The sequence below is a fragment of the Antechinus flavipes genome, chromosome 3, assembly GCF_016432865.1.
Source record: "Antechinus flavipes isolate AdamAnt ecotype Samford, QLD, Australia chromosome 3, AdamAnt_v2, whole genome shotgun sequence".
Taxonomy (NCBI): domain Eukaryota; kingdom Metazoa; phylum Chordata; class Mammalia; order Dasyuromorphia; family Dasyuridae; genus Antechinus; species Antechinus flavipes.
Genome location: NC_067400.1, coordinates 437648325 through 437669875, shown reverse-complemented (window position 1 = coordinate 437669875; position 21551 = coordinate 437648325). Strand labels below are relative to the sequence as shown.

The window sequence follows — 21551 nt, the reverse complement described above, 5'->3', positions numbered from 1 at the left end:
GTATGACTGAGATATAATTAGACTGAATGCTCTATGGTAGTTGCTTTTCCTTCCTTTCTTCTCATTATCAAATATAAGTATATTCTTTTCAAATATTCTTCTCATCATTGAGTTTTATAAGCACAGCCATCTCCTTTGTTCAGGACCTCTATTTTTCTGGTGATAATGTATAACATGACAAAGAATAGAGAGCATGGTACTCCATTTATTTAACAGCTATTTATTATTTTCTATATGCAGAACATTTTGAGAAAGATAACAAAGTTTAGAGAAGATGTAGCCCCTTTCAGCAGGAAGTTTACAGAATGTCCAAGTATATAGATCATGAACACACATGAGATATGATATATATATTATATATATATATACACACACACGTATATACAGGCAAACACATGAATACAGACACACAATGCACATTATATAAAAATGTGTATGTGTATATTCATGTATGCATTGTGCTCAATATTACATAATATCTGTATGATGATATAAGAATATTTGTAAAGTACTTAACATACTATTTGGCTAAATATAGTACATATTTACTATGTAAATGCTTATTCTTTCCCCTTCCAATCTCTACTACAAGTATAACAGATTAGAATATAATAATATTAGATGGAGTAAAGTTTTATGTGAAGTTTTTGTAAGAAAAGAAGCTTTTCAACTTGGAGAAGATAGGAATTTTAAAAAGTTCCATAAAGCAGTAATTTGTAAGTTTAGCCTTGAATGATCAAATTTCAAAAGATATATGAGAAGCTATGACTGGCATAAAGAATAATCACATGGAATTGGGAAAGTATTTATTGTACAAGAATTGATGAGTAATTCAGTTTGGCTGGAGAATATTTGCCTGGAGAATGAGTCCATTATTGAAGGCTAGTTAATTTGGCTCCTTTTTCTGGGCATAAGATTTAACCTTGAACTTGGGCAAGAACAAAGATGTTAAACACAAAGAAGATGAAAGGAAAGTATATATGTATCGGCCCCAATCCATTTCATCATCACAAACACAAATTATAGTAGCATCATTGTTTATGCATATGAACGAAAAATAAACCAAGAAGACAGTTCTTTGATGTTCAGCTTTTGTTTTCCCATACTGGAATTAGTACTCATATTAAGAAAGCCAACCTCATTTCTACATAAGTCAGGAGGAAAATTATTAGTTTCACATAGCAGTAACACAGAACAGGAAGACCACAATTCTAGTTATACTTCAGTCATTGGGTAGTTGTATGATCTTAAGAAAAGCTCTGAGCTTTTCTAAATCTCCATTTTTTTTCACTTATAGATTTCAATGGGTTAGATCCTCTTTAAGTTTCCATGTAGTTCTGTCATTCTATGGCCATAGTATTTGGCTCTCCTACCTTTACATAAAGATTTAGATCTGTTAGAAATGTTTCCACCAAAAGCTGGTCATTGCAGCTGTTTTCCTATCCTATACCCTTACCCTGACAAAGTACAGAAGGATCTAGTAAAGATGTCTGTGGTGAAAACACAATAAAAATCTAGAATTAGAACAGTAACAAGGGAAGTATAATTCTTGATAGACACAAAAGCCTTGACTATTTCCATAAATAACTTATTTCTCAATGTCAATACTGCATTTGGGTAAGATTTTACATATGAAAATCTTAATTCTTGAAAAGTGAAGTAAAATATGTCAATGTCAGGGCTGAATAATAAAATGGCTATTTAACAGCACCACACATGCCAATAAATCATAGGGAATCTCTCTCTCCCTCCCTTTCTCTCCCCAGTGGGATAAACATGGTTTGTCACATTCAGAGAATATTGTATACCATAGGAATAATCAGAACATATTGTTAGCTCCAATTTTCCATCATTTATTTTTCAGGGCCAAACAAAAGTGAACCTCACTACACAGTTTAGTCATGGGTAGAAAGAGAATTAGCTATTTAATGTGAACTGCTCTTTGAGGGGGGAAAAGTGCCTTTCAGAGGTAGAAGAAGGAAGGAAATGCTGCTTATATTAATGGACAATTGTTCATTGTGCTTACTAGTGTTACAGAAAAACCTCCTTTTTATTTTTATTACACCATACGTTGCATACTGCTGGTATTAAAAATCAGTGTCCCATTAGCCTCCTTGTTTCCCTTGCAGCTGATCCAAGAGGAGGATTGAAAGAAAACAGAGCTCCCATAGACAAAGACTGATTCTTCATCTATCTGACATGTCATGCCAACAAATGGTTTTGTGTGCACTCTGTCAGTGTCTTAATCATTGTCACTCCAACCCCCTCCCCCAACACCTTCACAGCTAAGAAAGCTCTTCCAGTACTTAATCCTTCAACTTGTCTATGTTGTAAAGACATTCAGATGAGACATGATAATATACATGATTTACATGTTTCTGTCATTGGCCAGATTTGTCACACATCAAAATCACATAAGAAGAATTTCCCTTTGGAAATATGTGATGTTCTTGATTAGATCTAAAAAATAAGTCTGCCTTTAGTAATCTAAATTTTTGGTTTTGTGGATTTCTTTTAATAATTTTACAAATAGTTTCACAAAATAAATACTTTTTTTACAGTTATTAGTATTAAAAGTATGCATGACAGCCTAAAAAGGTTTCTTTCTCTATATCATCTGTGATTGCTAGAAGCATGTAAGTGATTTAATCGTCACCCTATAGGGTCATCAAGAGGTAGATCTTGAATAGAATTAAAAGTCTATGCAATTATTGGGAGGAATCTTAGTTTGTAATTTCTCTGCTGATAGTGTTTTCTACAGGATTCTACTAATAGACTGATTATTTTGTAATGAAACATCCTACTATATGGTACTACTGTCATGAATACTCTGTGAACACTCAGGGAAAAAAAAAGTTGAATTGTGTCAGTCTCATTTTATTCATCTGTGATTCGTAAGACAAAATTGATTTCACTTCCTTCAATGAAAACAGAGTAACCTGAAAGACATGTGTAGTTAACTCAATAAAAAGACCCAATCTATGAAATTCTCATGTGTGAATAAGAAAATAGGAGGAATGTTAGGAAAATCCAAGCTTCATGAAGGCAAAGGTTGTGACTGAATATATACAGTAGAATCACACATAAGCCTATAATCTCTGAATTCAAAGTAACCTTAATAATCACATAGTATTTGATGGGAATTTTCTCTACACAAAGTGAGCATCCATTTGTTGTTTAAGATCTTCCAGGAGAGTCTACTCCCTGGTGAAGCAGCCCATTCATGGTAGGGAACCTTTAATAGATAGGAATAGTCTCCTTAAAAAAGCCTAAAATTATCTTTTTTGCAACTTCCAACTAAATATACTCTCTGGGGCCAAACAGAACAAGTCATCTCTTTCTTTTTCCAAATATATCTTCTCTTCTTCAAGCTAATTATCCTCATTTCCCCTTTTATTCTCCATCTCTATTAAAAAAAAAGTTTTACTGTTTTTGTTTTCACATTAGAAACACGTATAGACTATCTATACTCCATGAGAGATCTTTTGTAACAAAGCAAAACAATTAAGTAAAACTTAAGAATTAGTGACTGCCTCTAAAAATGTATAAAACATTCTACATCTTTTGCACTCCTTTGCTTCTCTATTTTCAAAAACATATTTTTACATTAATAGAAATCTATTATTTTCAACCAATCATTCATAAAGCAAAAAGGCCTCTAACAACATGGTTGCCTTCTTCTGGAAGTCTTTCAGAGTTTACTAGGGTCCTTTCTAATATATTCAAAACTGAAAACAATATCACACATGTGATCTGACCCCACTATGAACAGTGGACCATCAACTTCTTCAGCAATGAATACTAGGCCTCTCCCACTGCAGAATCAGAAATCATTATCTTTCTTAGTTGTTATATTACCTTATTGACTTATTTTTAGCTTTAACTCTTTTAATATCACTACATCTTTTTTTTTCCTATCAAATTGCTTTCTCACCACATCTTTTTTCTACTCTGTAGAGTTGATATGCTCAAGTGTTTGACTTTCCATTTATTCCTAATGTATCCAGCTCTATTAGGTACGGCCCAGTGTTCTACCCTATCATGATCTTTTTGGATTCTGTCTTTTCCTTCAACATGTTAGTCCTCCCTCATCTTTGTGTCACCTGCAAAATTGTTAAGCATGTCCTTATCCACATGATTGATAAAAAATATTAAGTGGGATAGGGCCAAGCATAGTCCCTGGGGAATTCTAACAGTGACTTCTTTCTAATTTAATATTGAATCATTAGGGCAACTCTTTTTAAAGCTAGGTTTCACCTAATCGAGCTATTTAATTTATTTTAAAGATGAGGAAATTGACAACCAGAGAGGGTAATTTTGCCCAAGCAGCAGAGCCAGGATTCACAGTTAGATTGTCTAATTCCAAATTAAGTGATCTCTTTTATTCTATCAGATATCCAGGCTTGAAGTATTGTTTAATAACAAAAGCATTTGTAAGTCAAAGACTTACTGGACTGACAAAAGAAAAGGCTATCTTTATTTGAAAGACTCATTTTCCCCCAGAACTTAATTGTAATGGGTTGAGGCTTGAACTGATGCACTGAGGTCCCAAGCACATGAGGCTAAATAGTAATTGGACCATATTCTATTAATATATATGCTTGGAGAAAGAATGGCCCCGCCTACTCTTTGTGCAAATCCTGATGTGTTGTATAGGAAATGATGATTTTGGTGGGTGGAGGCAGGGTAATGAAAAGGGAAGCAGGAGAGACTGCTGGCTAGTTCCCGTCACAGCTGCTCACATTGCTATCGCCACCCCCCCTTCACGTCCAATCCCTCTTTCACCTGCAATCCCCCTTCACCTCTGCTGGCTGGCTTCCTGTCACAACTGCCCATATTGTTATCACAATCCCCCTTCACCTCTACTGAGAATAAAGATTGAAGATTTTTCCCTTAACCTGAATTCCTGACTCGGGCTGATTTTAAATATGGTGTCATCACACTTAATTTGAGGAGAACTTTGCCATGTGCTTCTAGTCATGCCTAAAGTCAAGAAGATCTAGTTAAAATCTGACCTCACACATTTACTACTAGCTATATGATCTTGGAGAAACTATTTAATCCTCTTTGCATCAGTTCCCTCATCTATAATATAACTTGAAGAAGAAATGGCAAACAACAACTCTATGTTTTTGCTAAGAAATCCCAAATAGGTCACAAAGATTGCATCATGACTTAAAACAACTGAACAATAACAACAACAACAAGAAAAAAATGTTAATAGTATAACATTAATCCTTAATTTGTAGGGGTATTTTTTCAGGGCCCAAAGTAACATGATCAGGTATGTTGCTTAATAAAGGAATAGTAGTGCAGTAGAAAGAATTAGCTTTGGAGTTCACCATATAATACTTCCTTCACTTTTAATCTGAGTGATTTGGGGCAAATTGCTTTTTTGTACCTCAGTTTCCATTCCCATAAGCTGAGAGTGTTGTCTCAGATGGCCTTAAATAGTTTCTTCTGGCTCTAAATCTATAATTCATGATCGCCATCTCTGAAGTACTTGAAATACTGATATCCTGTTTTATAGATTAAGGAGGAATCTTCATGTTTTGGATGCTAGATATGGGAAAAGCCTATCTAACATTCTCTTGTTAAAGCTTACTTTTATATATAAGCCATACTAGTATTATAGCCAAGATCCAATACTTCAAGAAAAGTAATAACAATAATAGTTAATCCTTATATAGTACTTTAAAATTTGTATTGTAAACTAATCAACTCTCTGTGAGTTAGTTACATTTAAAAACTGCAAGATTAGGCCACTTTTTATAGAAAGGTGGGCCCCAGATGTGTTTGAAAAAGAAGCAGTGTAACTTGGTAGAATTGTAGAAGTGAGATGAAACTAGAGACATGGCCATTTGTGCTGGGAAAGTGTCCTGCCATTTCCACAGATGCTGGGTCTGTGTCAGTGGAGACTCTAGAGTTCTGCACCACATAGCATGAAAGAGAGGATTTCAAATTAAAAAATTTTAAGGGTAGGTTGACAGTCTGAACCATAAATTAACCTTAGTGTGATACTTATAAAATGTCTGATTTTTGAGTAGAATTAATGGCAGGTATATTCAGCAAGATAAATTAGTTACACAATATATCCCTAAGTAGATGAATGAATTGACACCAGATGGGGTCATTTAAAACTGTTCACTTAAATGCTAGGGAATTTCTACCAACTGCAAAGAATTTAGCATAATATGCTATTGGTGAACTGTTCTTTTTGCAAAATGGTTTTTCAGGAGGCTTGACTGCTTCTTAAATCCACTCTATTGAAGTCCTACTTTGATGACTCACTGTGGAATGGGGGTGATTATGGATTCTTGAAGATTATATGAGTTGAATGCAAACTTCAGCAGGTCCTACCAATCTGGAAATGCTTTGAGGGCAGACCTTCAATAAAATATCTCTCTGATGTCCAAGGGCCACCTTCATAAAATTCAGAAAAGCTCATCTTATGAAACCAAGTATAAAATTGCTACTTCTATTTTAACAGGCAAATAATCAGGTTGGCCATCACATACCGATTTTTTTTTTTAATCCTTAGCAACTCAAAGAAGTTTCATGGAAGAATTGGCCTCCATTAATACTCAAACTCACACTAATGAAATTCCAGTGGACAGAGAACCAACTTTGGGGCCACCAGTCAAATTCTGTCTCTGTCACTTCCTATATTTACAACATTGGAAAAATCACTATACTACTTGGGAACTTAGTTTCCTTTTCTGTAAAATGATGGGGTTGAAGTAGATTAGATGATCCCTAAAGTCCTTCTAACTTGAACTTTATGATCCTATTATCCTAAAAACATTAGAGTTATCATTAACATTTTGAGGACTAGATTTCTATTCTATTATAGCTAAAGAATATGCATTTATTTTGTTTAAAAGTATAGCAAATTATATTTTAGGATATTTAGAATTGAAAGTATTTTGTTATAGGATTTAGTTATTACGAAAAACTGGACCATCAAAATGAAGATGAAAAATTATGCACATATTGTTATTAGGTTTTTAGCCTACTTGGATATGTGAAAGTATGATTATCAGTGGCAATATTTTAGGCTTGGAGTCTCATTTAATAACAAAAGCAGCTGCAAGTCAAAGAACTTGCCAGTTTGCAGAAGTAAAGACCTTAGTTCTTATAGAGAACTCTGCTGTTCTCTGTGGCTGATAGCTTGCTACTTTAAAATTTTATCTATGTCAAGCAAATCTTTGAATTATTAATCTGGCAATCTCATTTAGATTGAGTGCTTGTATTTTGAAGAAGCTTAGTAAAAATGAGAAGGATTGGTTTGCATGGAAGATCACTTAAAAAACAACATGTGTTATTTTCCTATAATAATGGCCTTCAAGAAAGTTACCCCCTTTTATGATAGCACATATCATCTCTTTGCTAATGACCAAAGACATAACACATCTAAACATGAGAGAGGCACCTTAGAAGTCATTTAGTCTAACTAATTATTTTACAGATGAGGAAACTGAGGCACAAAGAGTGATTTACCTGGGGTCACATAGGTATTAACTGTGAAGAGCAGTATTTGAACCTAGCGCCTTTGAGCATGACTCAAGAGTTTTTTCTACTGTCCCATTTTTATGGACTTAGTCTAAACCCTCTCCAATTTTACATTTCTAGAGACCTACTAGACATTTAACTGTACTTTTCCTTGTTACTTTATATTCAGTATATCTAGAGTGAAGTGATCATCTTTCGCCCCATCTTCTATTTTTTATGACTCCCTTCTGTTAGTGGTGCTGCCATACCAAATGACTCAGAAGCAAGATAATTCTTAATTCTTATTCTAATGCAAAAGAAAGTTTGTGATCCATAAAAGAAGAAAGTCTCAGAGAAGGTTTGGCAGCCCTTCTCTACCACCTTCTCTCCAGTGGCAGCACTCTCTGTATGCAGGAAAGCCCTGTCCAACAAATGATTCACTTTCCCTAGAACCAGGGAGTTGTGTATGTAGTCGTGTGTGTGTGTGTGTGTGTGTGCTATCACTATTGTGTATCCATGTGCATGGGAATCAGGGTATATCCCAATGATGTCAGTTATACAGTGGAAAAGGCCTTCCTTGGGAAAAGGAATTATAATAGCTTTTATGGGGGTTTAAGGAAGTGACAGGTGCAGTTAGGTAGTACAGTCAGTAAAGTACTAGACCTGGAGTCAAAAATACTCATTTTCCTGAATTAAAATCTGGCCTCAGGCACTTAGTAACTCTGTGATTCTGGGCAAGTCACTTCATCTTGTTTGCCTTAATTTGCTTACCTGTGATGAGCTAGAGAAGGAAATAGTAAATCCCTACCGTATCTTTGCCAAGAAAAATCCCAACAGGATCACAAAGAGTAGAACATGACTGGAACAACTCAACAACAAGAAGAAATAATAAAGATGGAGAAATATTAGTGATGGCTTCCTAGTATGGCTCTTCTTTTTAATTCATTTAATAAGAGGCAAGGAGTAATGTGAAATAGCATTGGATTTGATCAGAGATCTTCTGTTTGACTTTCAACTTCACCACAATGAGCCTCAATTTCCCATTTGCAAAAACAAAGCAAAAGAACAACAAACTATCATGTTGCACTAGATAATTTCTAATTGATTTTCAGTTCCACAACCTGTAAAATAACAAATCATTCCCCAGTCTCAATTCTTTCAAAACATTTTCTAGATTTGTCTCATGTAGATCATTCCTGCTGTCACCATCCCTACACATTTGAATGTTGGTCTTCTTACTTCCAGTTTCTTTCCATGTCAAACTATTCTGTATACTACTCCCAAAATAATATTACTAGAACTTAATTTTCATCATATTATTCACTCAATATATAAAAATAGATAGTAAGACCTTTGAGAATGTGGAACACTATCTTCTCCCTGAACTGAGTTCTTGTACTGACAAAAATTCACTGTAAAAAAATAACTGTTCTCAATAACTCATTGCCATGGGTGTTAGAGGGTGGGGGAGGAGGCAAGGGTGAACCTGGATTCCAGAAGCCTTTGCCAGTAGAACAAAATTTTTCTGGCTCCAGCCTATATGTCCAAGGTTATTTCACAATTCCCCTTCATCTATTTTAGGTTTAAGCCAAATTGACCTAGTGCCATTCTTTAAATCCAGCACTATATTTCCTGTTTCTATCCTCCATGCTTGGAATATTTCCTCTTTACCTCCATTTTTTAGATTTTCAACCAAAAATTGGGAGATAAGAATTAATGGAGGGGAAAGGGTTCTAAGAACTCGAGAGGAGAAGGGAATGCATTTTGGATATGGGAGTCAGAGTGGGAAATGAAAGATTTACTTTAGGGAATATAAGTAGAAGACTTTGTCTGGAATATAGAATGTATGGAATATCTGGAAAAAGCCAGCTAGAATCAGATTATAAAGAACTTTATATGCCAAATTAAGGAGTTTGTATTTCCTTGTAGATATAAAAGGAGATCTCTGAAGATTCATGAGCAAGAAAGATTATTTTATATTAATTTTTTAAATTTAGATTATTTTTTGTTATTTTAGAACTGTGTTTATTATTTTAGAGACTTTTGAAAGCATGGCAAAGTAGAAAGAATGCTGAATCTGAATACAAATTCCTGGAGTCAGATTCCAACACTGAAACTTACTATGGGTACATGACCTTGGGAAAAAAAAAATCACTTAACTGGGGTAGTTATATGGCTCAGTGGATAGAGTACTGGACCTAAGTTCAAATGTGATTTCAAACACTTAAACTTACTAGCTGTGTAACTGATCAAGACACTTAACCCCAATTGCCTCTCAAAACAAACAAGAAACCAAAATATCTTAACTAAAGATCACTTACCCTCTCTGGGTTTCAATTTACTTATTATTACTGGAGTTAGAGAAATATCCATGATTCCCTCCAGCTCTAAATCTCTGATCCCAGGAGGATAAGCAAAAAGGAAAGAGTCTAGGAGAAGAATTCAAAGTAGCACTTCAAGAGTCTAGAGAATAACAATAATAACTAACAATTAATATTTATATAGGTATCTCTTAAAAACTTTAGAATCAATTGTGTGACATAAGAGACACTGGCATAGGACCTCCCTGCATAGTATGCCCTCATTAAAGAAGATGACGAGTTCTATGAGCAAAGAAGAATTTAATTAGATCAAAGGAAACCCAAAATGCACAAAATTAGAGATGTTATCCCAAACATTTGTGTGAATTATTTGTGTCCAATCTGTGGTGGAGCATTCTGGGCTAGTATTGCTCTAATCAGCTACAGTTGGACATACTTTAACTCGATTCTAATTTAGTAATGTCATTTTGGTCCTCTTTAAGAACGAAGGACAATAACCAATTATATACCAAGCTTTCCACAATCATATATCACTTAATCCTCACTACAATTCCAGGAAATAGGTGCTATTATTATTCCCATTTTTTTAATAGATGAGAAAACTGAGGCAAAAAGAGAGCAAGTGACAGCTAGTAAGAGTCTGAGGCTGCATTTGAAGTTAGGTCTTCCTGACTCCAGGACCAACACTCTATCCACCATGCTACCTAGCTGATAAGTAAAAAGCTGGTGAAAGACCTATGTAACTAAGATATATATAATCATGCCTTTTCATGCATGCCTACATATCACATTAGAAGACAGAGCATTTTGTTTGTGCTTCTCTTAAAAGTAAAAAGCTCAGGAAGTGTAAATTGATCATGAGACTTCTGGGAAAGAAAACTTTCATAGTCTGTCCTCTCCAATGGGACAATGTAAATATTTTATAGGATTTATGGGTGTATAGGATCTCAGAAATCAAGTCCAATTTTCTCACTGTCCAGGTGAAGCAACTGAGTGATTCTCAGGGACTGAAATGATTGCCTAAAGTCATACAGATAGATTCAAAGACAAAACCATAGCTCTTTCACTGCACTAAAGTTCAATCTTAAAATCAAGGTTTGAAAGATACTTGTGAAAATTACAGAAATCAAGGGGTTTTTATCTTACTATAAATTTTGAAGTACTAGGCATAAAAAGGCAATCTGAAGGTAGTTTTGCTGACTTGGTTTTCATCACTGTCAGTACCTTATGTCTAATAGAGAAAAACTTTCCTTGAAAAGCAAAATAAAACTTCTTATGTCTTGGGATAAATTATCTCAGTAGCTCATCACTACATTTAGACAGGTTTTGTGGGAATATTAAATAGACTTCAGAAGACATTACATTTATTTTTTCTATTTTTTTCTTCAGAAGAATTTTCACCTTTTTGATAACTGTAACAGAGTGAAACTGCCACATTTTATTTTCCCTGTATTATAATTAGTCCATGAAATAAAGAGAATTAAGTGTGAAGTTTATTTTTTATTGTAAGATTTTTTTCCTACTCTTCATGCAAAGTACCACTTCTTCTTTGTCTCTTTCTTTGATTCGCTCCTTACCCCCAGAGATTGGAAGTCTAGTTTAATGGGAAGAGTCATGACCTGGAAGCCACACACATAGTTGTTGGAAACTTTTGTAACTTTTGAACAAATTTTCTGACAAAACAGTCTAATTCAAAACCCTTACCCCATGTGAAAGCTTTTCATATACTTGAAGACAATTATCATTCCCAATCCAACAAACATTTACTGATCGCCTACTACATATAAGAGACTTCACAGGCATTGAGGATACAGAGATAAAAATGAAATAATTCCTATCCTTAGGTTGCTGACATTATATTGGGGAGAATATAACAGGAAAACAAGTAAACTCTGCATAATACTTTAGAAGGAGAGAAAAATTAATTACAATAAGGGAGATGAAGAAAGGCTTCCTATAGGAAGCAACACAAGAGCTAAACCTCAAAGGAAGCTAAGGAATACAAGAGGGAGGGAAGGATATATTCGAGATACGGGGAATAGCCTGAGTCTGAGAATAAGATTTGAGGAGTGATATGTTCAAGAAAGAATAAGTAGTCCATTTTGTCTGTAACATCGGTATGTGAAAGGAAACAATATACAATAAGCTTAGAAAGTGGTATGAAACCATATTCTGAAGAACATAAAATACCAAGGAGAAGAGCTTGTATTTTATCCTAGAGGGAATAGGGGAACACTAAAGTTTTTGAGCAAAAGAATGACATGGTACAAACTTGTACTTTAGGAAAATTATTTGGTAGCTTTGTGGAGGGTGGATTACAGAAGTCAGAAATAAGTGGGAGATAGAAGTCCAACTAAGAAGTGATTAGGGTTTGAAATGGGATAATATTTTAGTCAGAAGGGGTTAGGTATGAGATGTGTTGTAGAATTAGAATAAAGAATAGAATCGAGCATTTGATTGGACATGGTAGATGAAGGGGAGGGAAAGTCAATGATGACTAAAGTTTTGACCCTGATGGACTGCCAAGATGGCAATACCATTAATATAAATAGCTAAGATGGAAGGAGGAAAGAGTTGAGTGGGAAAGATGCCAAGTTCATTTTGCAGTTAAGATTGATGAGTCAGAGTGACACAAAGATGAATCTCTACAGTCCCTAATGATCATTCTGTTGATCACAATTCTTTTGGTACTAAAAATGAAATAAGGAAGCCATGGAAATATTATTTACCTATAAAGATGTTTTCAAAAGATCATAGGTCTGCAAAAGTTCTTGTCATCTAGTTAACTTTGCTGGCTCTATATGGAATCACATAAATTAGCCTAAAGACTTAGCTGCTTACCCATCACTAGGAAATAAGATATTTGAAATCAGAAAGTGACTACATAATGACCTCAAAATTTACATATAAAATTTTTTAAGGGACATTCAACATTTTTTGCACAAATTGAGTTTTAGAAACAAGTAGAATTCCAAATGGCAATACGCTTTCTGTTTTAGGATTTCAATTTGAAGGCATATTTAAACTACATAAGTAAAGAAAAATGTGCAGACAAAAAATATGAATTCATCTCTTTGGATTCTTATTTTGAAAGAGTGAAACAGACCTTCTTTTCTGTGACCACACTTGTCTTCTTGGTCCAAGCTATGACTATCCCACATGTGGTTTACTGAAACCAGCTTCACACAAGGCTTCTTTGCCTTCCAGTGTCATCCATTAAATTGGTCCAATATGTTGCTATAAAAATAATCTCTGTGTTTCTCTTTTCCTTATTCTGACTCATAAATGACCAAATTACAATTCTTGAGACACCTGTCATATCTAAAAACTTATCAAAGAATCTCAATTCTATGTGCATGAGAGAAAATTTTTCCTTACTAAATCCTTGATAAATCTTAATCTTAGTATTAGAAAAGGAAAAAAATGAGTAGTGATATAATTCATTGATAAGAACCACATTGGAGTCTAGGAAAATACATATAGGTTCAAAAGGTTCCCTGTAAATGTCCTTAGTTTATTCCATATCAAATTGCCAGTGTCTCTCTTGTCTTTTCTCATTCTTCAGGATTCTTCTTTTCTTTTGGAAATGAAGTTAAGGAAAGGGAGAAGCTAAGAATGATTAAAAGTTGTAAACTTGAATTATTAGAAGGATGGCAATATTTTCAATGTAAAGAGAGCTTTATAAGAGAGGGGTTGTGTTCAAAGATAGGATGGGAAGGATCATGAATTCCATTTTATGGAATTTGAGACACTACAGTCTGGAGATACTCATAGTTATTTATCTGATGACGTGGTACTCAAGTTCAGGAGTGATATTAGAACTGTATAGATGGATCTGGGATTCATGTGCTTGTTGTTGTTCAGTCTTTTTTCAGTCATGTCTGATTTTTTTGTGACCCCCACATAAAGTTTTCTTGGCAAAGATACTGGAATGGTTTGCCATTTCCTTCTCCAGTTCATTTTACAGATAAGGAAACTGAATCAAACAGGGCTAAGGTATTTGCTCAGAGTCATACAGCTAGCTAGTGTCTGAGGCTAGATTTGAACTCAAGAAGGTAAGTCCTCCTGACTCCAGGTGTGGTACTCTAGCCCATATGCCCTGGTCATTTAATCTATGATAGCTGATGATGCCATCAAAAAAGAAAAAAAGAAAAAGAAGAGGGCCCAGGATAGAATCTTAAAGTTAGAACCCTCAAAGATGAGTTATGTACAACAAGAGAGAGTTGAAATATTTTCAAAAGATTAAATGTCCAACACTCCAATCTTACAAATGATGAAGTTGAGGTTCAAATAACTTATTTAAGGTTACAAAGGCACTAAGTATAGAACCTTTCTAGTGTATCATGCTATATCAGGCAGAATAAGAACCAGGAAGAAATAGCATTATACATACCCAGAGAGAAGAAAATATCTAGAAGAAAATATCTAAAATCTAGGGATTGATTAAGAATATCAATATAGTATGGAGGTCTAGAAGGATAAGGATTGACAATATACCATTAGTTATAGGAAATAAGGTGTCATTGATAATTTTGTAGTAAATTTCAGTTCAAATTTCCATAGGAAATTGGGGTGGTAAATGGGGCCACAAGGAAAGAAAATGTTAATATTACCCATGGACTAAAAGAATTGCTGATCTAGTTGAGATTATATAATAAAAACAAATCATGGATTCTATTAATAAGGTTGTTGAACTTTTATTCATCTGTTTTCAGTAGCATATGAGACAGAAAAGAGAAGATAGGTTTTTTTTTGTTTGTTTTCAATTTTTGAGGTAGTAAGATATAAATAATGATAGGTCAAGTGGACAATACTAGGAAAAGAAAAAAGTTAGTATAGAGCAAAGTGTCTTAAACTATGGGTTGTGATCTGATATTGGGTCTTCTAACTGAATGTAGGGGTTATGAAATTATGATATACTTATATACCAGTGATCACATGAAACATTTCTCAGGTAAGTGGAAAAAGTTTAAGAAACCTGATCTAGAGCACAGATGATGGCCTGGAAGAACAGAAAGAGATGAAATGACTTTGGGTCGTGATGAAGAGAGAGAAGAGCTGCAATAAGGAAAAGATACAAGGAGAGACAGAAGGATTCAGAGGAATGTCAGAATTCTGGATCTTGGAGGAGTAGTACTTGTGGGTGATGAGACCAATCATCTCAAAGTTTGGCTGAGATGGATTGAAGGCTCATGTAATATGCATTGAAGAGGCTGATGAAATGGAAGTGAGGATGTATAAGGAGAAATCAACAAATATATTGAAGTCCTTGACTATCAGGGTAGATGTTGAGCTAAATACTACATGAGAAAGCAAGGAAAATGACCTTGAGGATAGTAGATAATTGACACCAAAATTCAGATAGTGTTATATGTCTATCTTACATAAATCTCAAAGAAGAGAATTTGCTGAGGAATTGTGGCAGAAGATAGAAGTGGTAGGGATAAAGGTCACCTCATTCTGGACCAATATGTTAAGATGCATGAAGAAAAGATATATCCAATGTTGGAGAGAGATAGTCAGGGATACAGTATAATTAGTGTCTTCTGGGAGAGATATAGGTTTTTCATAACTGAGAAAGATGAGAGGGGAGTGAAAAGAAAAGGTTTAAGAATAAGGGAAACTTGTTAACAGAACAGGATTCCTGAGAACACAATGGAATGAGAGAGCAGAATGAAATAAGGACTTGCAAGAGAAACATGGCTTGGATGTATGAGAATGAAAGAGCAGAGTATGATAGTATAGGAAAGGGGTTTTCACCTAGACATCCCATATCCATGGATTATAGGGATTAAAAGATGAAGAATTTGTTAACCATAGGAAAAAATATAATATCATTTGAAAGATTCCACCTTCAGGGGTTTTATGATTCATGGGAAAAAAAATCAGTGAATTCGTTCCCTAATATTTTAGAAGTATCAGAGCCTTTATCATAGATATGGTCCTAGTGGGAAAAGGTCTACTGTTTAAGACTCTGGTCTTGGGCAAGATCCTAAAGGTAAATACTTGGCATTTAAAATTCTGATTATGATGGAAAGAGGCCTGGAATCCAAAGAACCTGAACTTGTCCAGCAATGACAGTTTTGGAAGTAATGGAGAGCTATAGCATTATTGTAGTGAGAGAAGGTGGAGTAAATATAGAACTGTGTTATATTCACTTTTAAGGATGATTAATGGTATCACAGGGCCACATCTTAACTTGTGCATAAATTAGGCTTAAAAGAGGTAGAGTTATACTGGTGTTGGCCAAAGATATATATGGAAAGGAAAAAGATGAAACTTCCAAAGAGCAAGAGGAAGCTAGGAAGCTTCTTTGACTTATAGTCAACAAAGACACTGCTTTAAGGTACCTTGCTGATGTGAAAATCACTTAACCTCTTGGTGTCTACTACTGCTACAAATATTTGGGGTATTTGTACCAGATAATAAATATTTAAAATGTATTACTTGGTATCTTCTATTTTTCAGGTCAATCAATTCCCAGTCTCTTCAACTGATCCTTATATGACATTATCCCTCAGCATTCTGATTGCTTTCTTGTATATTTTTTCTTGCTAGTGACTCTTCAAAAGTATGGTATAAAGAATCACACACAACATTCTAGATAGAATCTGATCAAGATAGAGTATAGAAAAATCCTTAACAACCTTGTCCTGGACACTGTACCTCTTGAAATACAGCCTACAGTTATATATCAGTTTTTATGGCTTCCATGTCATGCCTGTTAGCACATTTTGAATTTCCACTTTGCTAAAACTTTTAAGTATTTTCTATCCATGCCCATCCTGTCTTGTTCTTAAGAAGCTGATTCTTTGAATCCCTGTATGGTACTTTACATTTATGTCTATTAAATTTCATCTTAAAATTGAATTTTCAGCCCAATGTCCTAACTGTCAAGATTATTTTGAATGCTGATTCTTGCACAAAATACACTATTACTCCCAGTTTTCTGAAATCTGCAAATCTGATTGAGAGAATAAAGTCTAGAAGATATCATTAGGGAATGCCACCAGAGCCCACCATCCAAGTTGACTTTTATTATTATTATTAACTGACCTTTCAACCAGTTCTAAGTTATATTAAGGCTAATATCTGCCAGGATTTTTTCCTCCAGCCCATAATGTGACAAGCTAGTTTTTCCCTAAAAGATGACAAAGCTAGGCTTTGTTAACCTGGAGTCCAAGCAAGGATCAAGTTATGTCTACTTTAAACAACTTCCTGGTAAACTCTAACTTTGTTAATATAGTTTTCTGATTATCCACCTAAAAGCAAAAACAGGGTCCCATCCACAGGGAATTAGTGTCTTCTAGGAGAGATATAGCTTTTTCATAACTAAGAAAATGCCCTTTGAACTTGGTGGATGTCTGAAAACCATGTGAGTTATTATCCCTCCCTTGATGATAAGACTCATTTCCCTGTGGAGTTGAAGGGAGCCACAAATACTCACCCTAGCTGCTACTATATATCCTTTCTAACTTAGGGCTTGGTAAACCATACTTGTAAACTGTTTAATGATATATGAGTGCTTCATTTCCTTTTAACATGGACCTGGACCTAACAAATAGGCTAATAGTGCCAGGGTCCTAACAAAAACCCACCTTTTCCCCTCACAGTAGCATTAAATTCTTTTCCCAATCCTGCTCTTGTTAATACAGATTTGGCATATTTCTAGTAATCCTCTGATCTACTAATCTAGGAAATCTATCAAAAAATGTAATGAAGTTAGTTTATTATGATGTTATGGCTCAGTGAACATCCCTTTTGTCATATGTTTTAGAATTTTGTCAGGAATTGAAGTCAAGTTCACCGGCCAATATTCTCAGATGCAATCTCTCTTTTGAAAATTGACAATATCTACCTGTTTATAGTTCCATAATTACTTCTACACTATTTTCGCAACATCAATGACTCAAAAGTTTAAGTAATGTTTCCTTGCTATTTCAGTACCTTGGATGTTATTAAACTCCATCTGGTGATGGATGGGGGATCTTGTTGGGGATAGACAATTCTTCTCCTATATATAGTTCCTTAATTACTTTGTTTCAATTGCATGTTAAACCATTTTAGTCTATTGTTCTCAATCTAAATATCTTTTTTCTTCAACAGAGGAAACATCTCTGTTGTCCATTATCATTGTTCCATCACAGTGATCAGATCCATTCTTTCATTCTCATTTTGGTGCTCAGAAACTCTTTTGTTTTCCTTAGCATATTAAACTGCCTTATCTCATTCTGAACTCCAGTGCTCTCCAATCCTATTTTATAGAACTGTGCCAGATTTTTCTATTCGTGTTCCATTAGTTGGGTCTTTCTTCCATCTCCTCTACAAGTATTTTTTAAACTAAGTTATTTGGTGAGCTCAAGCATCTATATCAGTCTGTGTAGACAATGCCTTTTCATTATCAAAAAATATATCTTATTTTCTGTCTTCAGAATTTAATTCTTGAGCGCCATTCCGTAGCTTATGCCTGACTTTACTTAATAGCATTTGAGATCTTGAGATCCTACTTTTTTTCTCTGAATCTCTTTTTTGAAATCTACTTTTCCCAAATGTAGGATATATGTCCAATTTGGCCAGTTTCCCTATCTTCCATATGAGATTCTTAGATAAATTGATCATTTCTCCCAAGGTTCTTATCATTTTTACTTCAATACTCAGTTTACAATTGTTTGTTAAACTTGGGTCCAGAGCACCTGTTTTCTCTTTGAGGAAAAAAAAATGTTATGAAAGAAATCCAAAAATTTATAAGATGCTCTGTTTTTGGCTAATTGAAGCTCTCTTTATCATTATATCATATACGTGAGATAGGCTTGACATTTTTTTTAATTCATGTATTTCCTCTTTTGGTCTAGGTAGTTTGTGGTACATTTTGTTTATAAAAACACCTCTATTTCATCTCTTTCTGCTCTTCATTGAAAATGTTTTTCTTCATGTTCCCCCATACATTAATCATCAGAAGCAGAGAGCAGTCACCAGATTTGACAAGTTTCAGGAGACCTGTTGTCACATCCCAAATCTGCACGGGAACAATATACTTCTCTTTTGTTAATATCATTCTGACAAATAGCTGCTTCAGGAGCTTTCATGAAGAAGCCACCAACCACACTACTCATCCCATTTTCTACCACATAATAGGCATTTAATAAGTGATTATTGACTTGATTTGATCCTTACTGGAGGACTTCTTTCCTGATAGTTCATGTGTTTCATATTAGTCCTTGCAGGGCAAAGCATAGTTTCTCCCTAGGAATTTCTAGTTTTAACCTTTTTGAGATTTATCCCTTTAAGGGTGCACTGGCCATTTTTCTTCTCTTACTCCCTTTTTATTAAATAATCCCACCTTCTATCTTCCAGGAATAGGACAGGATTAGTATTTATCTTTTCAGGTTCTTTTTCTTTTTATTCTTAAGTGTATCTCCTCTTCTTTCAAAGAATGCTTTAATCTGCGATTTGTGATTACATGTCAATTGGTTGGCACCAGCAGGAAAACAAGTATGGTACACTTCATAATGGCCCATGCCCTCTAAACTTGCTGGAAGTAAGATCCTCTGTGTTGTGTCATTCATGTTAATAGCTCTCAAGAACTAGTCATGGTTTCCTCCCATATAGCAATTATTCAGTACAAATATCTTGTCTCGTTAGGGATCCTTTCTCAGTTTTCAGGGACCTGGTTATTTTGTTTTTTTCAAACTAAAAGCTTAGAAAACCTAATAGGTAAAAATCTGTTTTCAAATAATAACAGATTTCAAAACCACACCTAAAAATGCAACTAACAAAAGATCAATTTGTTAGCAAGATAGCTAGTTGTAATAATGTCACATTCAAGCAGCTTCACTCTTTTTTTTCCTGAATTCATATTCATTTCTTCTCATTTAAAGCTTAAAACAAACATCAAACATCCAAGTTGCATTAGGACAAATGGCAAAAGCCAGGCCATTTCATTGACCATGACTGTGTTCAGTTCTTTTCCTTGCCCCCTGAGGCTTGCCTACCTCTAGATGATGAACTGCTAAATGCTGTGTTCACAAATGGCCACTAAATGGATGAAAAAGCAAAGAAATTTAATGAACAGAGGCTTCACCTTCACTGTTAGCTTTTTAAATATACATTTAAACACATTTCAATAAGAAATAATATGCAAAATCTGAGAGGGAAAAATGAACTTTGTGAGGTTTTTTGTGTTCTCAGTTGTTTAACCCTTTCTTCAAGCTATGCACTTGAATTCTAGGTTTTAATAGGCTGAAAGTAGCCTGAGCATCCACTTCCCTTTTATCTTCTGAAATGTAAAAATACAGCCAGCTCTATGTGGCACGCACAATTTTGAAGCTGGTCTTTGTTTGACATCCAGTTTGTCTGGCATCTGACATTAGCATTGCTAAGTACCTAATTGCTAAGTGCCTACCAATCCACATATTGTGCCACCACATCATTCATATAGTTCAGCAGCCAATTTTTTTCTTCCTTTTTTTTTTTTTTGCTTTGTAAAGGATGAAGGTAAGACTTACTCTTTTTAGGACTGTAGGATAAATCATATCAATGTTTGTATAAATTTATATAAATACTAATTTTATACATTTTAAAGTAGAAATTATTGCATTCAAAAAGTGATGTATATTTCCAATTATATACATATATATATGCATATATGCATTTCAATTGCTAAGAAAGGCTTGTTAAATACTATCAAAATTTATTATGTAGGCAGTGTGTTTAGTGGATAGCATACTGGATTTGGACAGGAGAGACAAATATTTTACTATTTATGTGATATGAGAATGTGCCTTAATCTTTCTGAGCCTTATTTCCCTCATCTGTTGAACTGGTATAAAGAAGAGATACAATACTTACCTCAAAGGCTATTTTGAGGTTCCACTGAGATAATGCTTTAAAGCTTTATCTTTCTACCATTCTTTAAGTATTGGGGAAAAAATTCAGCTACTGTTAATTAAGGTTATAGAATACTTGTTTGATGTTTTTAAACCATATTCTTTAGATTTTTGAAGTGCTTTAAGTAGATCATTTCATGAATGGAGGGATTTGGATTAGAATATATTTATAAATCAGTTAATCAACAACATAGCATTTAGTTAAAAGAACAGGTGTGTGGAAAGGGACACTCTCTAAGAACTTATAAGCTAACCCACAGAATCAAATATATATTCTAAAACTCTCATGATTTGCCCAGTTTTTATTTTCTGTATTACTAGAAAATAATTGTATATTTCCTATGTATATTTCCTATGTTTATTTAAATGTGAATATGTTGTATCTCCCACAAAGTTAGTAAGCTTCTTGAGGATAAGAACTGTCTCACATTTTGTTTATGTGTTCCCATCCCTTAACATAGTACTTGATATGTGAAAGGAATTCTATAAATACTTGTTAAATGATTGAAATATAGTCTAATATTTTCTAGACAGTTCACAGATACACATTTCCTTTCCCTCTCACAATAAATTGGATTTATATGGTACTTAATAGTGAAAAGTGTTTCCAAATACATTTTAATTTAATCCTCAAAAATGATTCTAAGCCTTAAGAAAGGATCGTTGGGTTTTTTTTCCTCCATTTGACAAATGAACCTAGGGGACTTCCGGCCAAGATGGCGGAGAGGAAATACACTTCTGTGTAATCTCCGTGTTTTTCTCTCACTATTCATTTCATTTCATGCCTCTGAATTAATGCTCGACTGAAAAAAAACCATACAATTACTTACCAAGAGAAACCATCCTTGAGACT

General features: G+C 34.4%; 1 long non-coding RNA gene across 1 annotated transcript in view; it reads left to right on the top strand.

Annotated features, from left to right (window-relative positions):
- Positions 1–2968, top strand: part of LOC127554643 (uncharacterized) — a 51920-nt gene extending 48952 nt beyond the window's left edge. The window contains exon 4 of the long non-coding RNA XR_007952023.1: positions 2130–2968. This is a non-coding gene — a long non-coding RNA (uncharacterized LOC127554643). The remainder of the gene's footprint in view (positions 1–2129) is intronic.
- The last annotated feature ends 18583 nt before the right edge of the window (positions 2969–21551 follow it).